Raw genomic sequence first — 4,428 nt, 5'->3', positions numbered from 1 at the left:
TGATCATGATGCAGACCAAGATCACTAACCATCCCTTTCAGCCAAATCCCTTCTTTTGCAGCCTCTGTCAAGGCCATGTACTCCGCTTCCGTAGTAGACAAAGTCACTGTAGGTTGCAAAGTTGCCTTCCAACTGACGACAGATCCTCCAAGGGTAAACACATAGCAAGTCATCGATCTTCTTGTGTCAACATCTCCAGCATAGTCAAAATCAGAATAGGCAGTAACCAAGCACTGAGTATCACCCCCATAAATGAGACCAACGTCAGCGAGACCACCGTCCTTTCTGTTTGTAACGGGTTCGATTCAAGGCATTCAACATTTACATATATTTATTCTGAGAGATTTTAAATTGGTAATCAAATTGCTGAATATTATCTATAGTAACTAAAAGGCTACAGTGCGTACTCCTCACTAGTGGCAGAAAACTTTAGAGATGGTTTTCGAATAGAATGTAAATTAAGCATATATATATATATATATACATATACATATACATACATATATANGCCAATCATGTCACATTTGTTTCTCCTCATGCAAGATAGGAATAGTCATGCAATGGGTCCTGTCTATTTTATTCTTTACGATTAAACAATGTTCACTCTCCAAAATCAGTCTATTAGCTTAAAAGGAAACAGAATATATGCTTCTAGTTCAAACACATAACCTTTATAATTTAAATCACTAAAAAGATATTTCTTCGTTTAAATTTGAATAAACATATTACATTGGATTCAAATTTTTAGAAGGAACGATTTTTCTAAACTTATAGTCATAGAAAAAGTTCTGGTTAATATTAAATTACTTATGTCATTCTTTCTAGGACATATATTACTAATAAAAGAAGTGTGTGCTAAATAAAATAAGATTTTATTGAGTATCGATATATACTGTTCATGAAAAGTGGGATTAACAAACTTATAAACAAAAAATTAACTATGGAAGAGTTACGTGGATAAGTGAACATATACTAGTTAATTTAAACATAACTATAGTTTGAATTAATCACTAGTCACAACTTAATTTAAACTGCAGTTACGTGCACCTCGGTCCTCTCTTCTGTCTCTCGCCTCTTTTCTTTTTTCTACCTATACAAATACAATTCGCCTCTATCCATTGTCTTCCCTCTCTGGCTTACCTCAGTCCTCCCTCTCCCAATCTCGCTCGCCTCTCTCCTCCCTCTCTCAATCTCGTTCACCAGATATACAAATCAATATGTATACAAGTTACATATAAACAATTATGTAGCATATATATATATATATATATATATATATATACACACACACACAAAATTCGTCTTTCTCCACTCTCTCGCTCTACTCTTTCCTCCCTTTAATATGTACCTATGAATCGTAATTAGCAAATTATTTTTATGGAGCCTAATTAAAATTATTTTAATACGCCCTACGTCAATACTTAATTTTCATGGTTTCCTTTTTTAGAATCAAACTATAAGAATTTTTACCAACATTTTACGATGTATATTTTCATCATATTAATATGCAAAAAAAAATTGCAATTTATAATACTTTTAGTTTAATTTTTGAATATCTAATATTTAAGAAAAAAATATTTAATTAACTCAATCTAATCTAACTTTAAAAATTGGTCAAATTGACTTTCGCAAATCACAACATGACAAATAAAAATGGATAGAGAGAGTAGCTTTGTGAAAGTTCCTCTTGAAATTAACTAAAGATATATTATCTATAAAAGTTTAAAAGGAAAAAAAAAGTAGATTTTGAATCTAATTAACTTAACCTAAAAAGTTAAAAAGAGGATTATTACATATCCTCTTTTCATGTAAACACAATTATCCATATTTAAATAGCATAATAATGTTGTTCCAGAAAAATGTAAAAGAAGAGGCATATATATTCATTGAATAATATGACAACTCTGAGATCTCTTGAGTTTCATTGAAGAAACCTAAAGCTTCTTTGAAAAGAAAAAGACGTCTCTAACATCCTAAGCTTTAACTTCTATACTACTTAATGGAACAATAATATTTAAGCTAGAAAAAAAAGTAGGTTATCACGACAAACCTTCTTCTCTATATAATATATAATATAATTTGCAGTTGTGAATATTGGCAATTGTCATTAACTGCTTGTTCATAATGCCCACTCCCAAAAAGACGCGTCGTTTAAGCCCTGTAAAATGCATAGCCCTTATAGTGTTAACCGTTATTGTGATTGTAGGGTTTACAATACTTGTGATTTGGCTATCGGTGAAGCCACGACGACCAATTTACTCAATTGAAAATTAATCACTCCACAATTACAACATGACAAAAAGTGAGCTTACGTTAAAGGCTTACAATCCAAATAGTAGGGTATCCATATATTATGACAGCATTGAAGTAAAGTTGTTTTACAATTCTGTACAAATTGCATTCCACAATGCGGAAACATTCTTTCAGCCTCATCGTAACGCGACTTATTTGGACCTTTTCCTTTCTGCCAAGGACGTTGCATTGTACAGAGACATTGCTCGTGATTTGAAGACGGAGAGGACATCTGGAGCTGTGCAAGTGGAGATAAAAATTAGAGCTAAGATATGGTTCAAAGTTTGAATTTGGAAATCAAGTCATAGGAAGCTGAGGCTATCCTGTAGCCCTAGGGTGCCGGCTTCTTCAACCAAGAGTTCACAGACATCCGCTTGTGACTTGGATTTATAAGTTCATCATTCTCAATTATATATTAATGTTTATAAATTGTCGTAATCCTTTTTTTATTTTCCTTTATTGACCGACCTAAGATTTCAATGAGTGGCAAGAATAACTGTTTGAAATTCATCAAAAATCTCATCCCTTCGTCCTCCAAGGCTGAAACCAGCCCAATGAACACCCAAGCTCAACAACCAATCCATTCATTTATTATTTACTCCAGGGTGACAATTTCAGTCCATATTAATGAAATGAGTTCATTTTATTCATATTCAATAACTTAGATAAGTCATATTTTAATTGGGTAAATATGAGCTTCAAGATGTTTTAAGAGTCTCTGCAAGAATGGTAAAAATATATAAAATATGGATATCCATATTGACCCATAATAGATTACTTAGTTTTCACTTTTACTCAAAATTCTTAATGGTGCAAAAAAATAAAAAAATTAGTATTAAATTTTAATTTTCAAAAACATTAATTTTAAAATTGGAGTGTGGGCGAAACTAAGCTTGGGGGCGGGGGGATTTTTTTTTTAAAAAAGACATGATTTTTCTTTTTTAACAAACATATTAAATTTTGGGGATAGATGGGTGGAGGTGGATGTGTGTAAGGTTAAATTGTCTTGTTTTCGTGAAAAAGATAATTTTTTTTTGAAAAAAAAATAATATTAGGGGTAGGTTTGTGGAAGAGGGTGGGGGTTGGGGTGCCAGGGGAGAGGGGGTAATTTTTTGTGGAAAATAATTTAGGTGTAGGTTGGTGGAAGGTGGGGTGTGGGTGGGGGGGAGGGGGCAGAGGGAGAGGGTACATTTTTTTTTTGCAGAGAACATAATTTTGTTTTTACAAAAAATGGTAGGTTGGTTGAAGGTGGGGTTGGGTGGTGGGGACTAGGACGGGGGTGTGATGAGTCCACGGTTTGGACTCACTTAGGTCTATATTTTACAATAATTTAGTGTCTTCAAATGCTTAATTTGTGCAAAAAAACTGATGCAAAAACTTTAATTTTCAGGTATATGGATTGAGAAACAAAGCTAAGACAGAAATGGGAAATAGAGAAAACACAAGAAAAAAAGAGAATGGAAAAACATGTTTGATGATCACGATGTCACTCGGCGATTAGCCAAGTTTCCACTCTACCGCCTAAATTATAGAATGATGAGGCTAAATTAAGGGTAACACGCAGTAGACCCATTTGGTGTGTCCCCGATCTCTTCAGTGTTGGATGAATAGATCATCAAAAGAATTGATGGAGATCCAAACATGTGTTGATTGGGGAAATGGAAAGAGAAAGGACGACTCGCGGAACCACTAGGCGATCCCGATCTGGATTGCCTAAAATTACAGTTGCTGGACTAAGAAGAAGTGAAAAATGAAGGAGAGAGGAAGGAAAATCGACGAATCACTGAAATGTCGGTGAAACCCGACTTACCTCGCCGATTGGTCCTTAACAGTCGCACATCACGATTGCATAAATTGATTTTTGCTAGACAGATAGTATTCAAAGACGAGAGGAACAAAAGATAAAGAGAAAGAACACCATTAGGGGCGAATTCCTAGTGATTTTAAAAAAAAAACATTCTTTGAGGTTTTGTAATAGAGGAGATTTTTAGTGGACTTTAACATTAAATTATTGTTTTTATCCTACTATGGAAAACATGGTATTTGTTTATTTTCATCTTTTTGCTATGATTGGCTAAAACACTCTCCTTGGGGTTTTGACTAGTTGACCAATTGTTGAGTTTTACTCAGTGGTTG

At 33.7% G+C, this 4,428-nt stretch overlaps 1 pseudogene; it reads left to right on the top strand.

The window, feature by feature from the left end:
- Positions 1-2,124: 2,124 nt before the first annotated feature.
- On the top strand, positions 2,125-2,685 carry LOC107022135 (annotated as a pseudogene).
- The last annotated feature ends 1,743 nt before the right edge of the window (positions 2,686-4,428 follow it).

This window comes from Solanum pennellii, chromosome 6 (genome assembly GCF_001406875.1).
Source record: "Solanum pennellii chromosome 6, SPENNV200".
Lineage (NCBI taxonomy): Eukaryota > Viridiplantae > Streptophyta > Magnoliopsida > Solanales > Solanaceae > Solanum > Solanum pennellii.
Note: the sequence above shows the minus strand (reverse complement) of the source record. Positions and strands in the feature narration are given on the sequence as shown.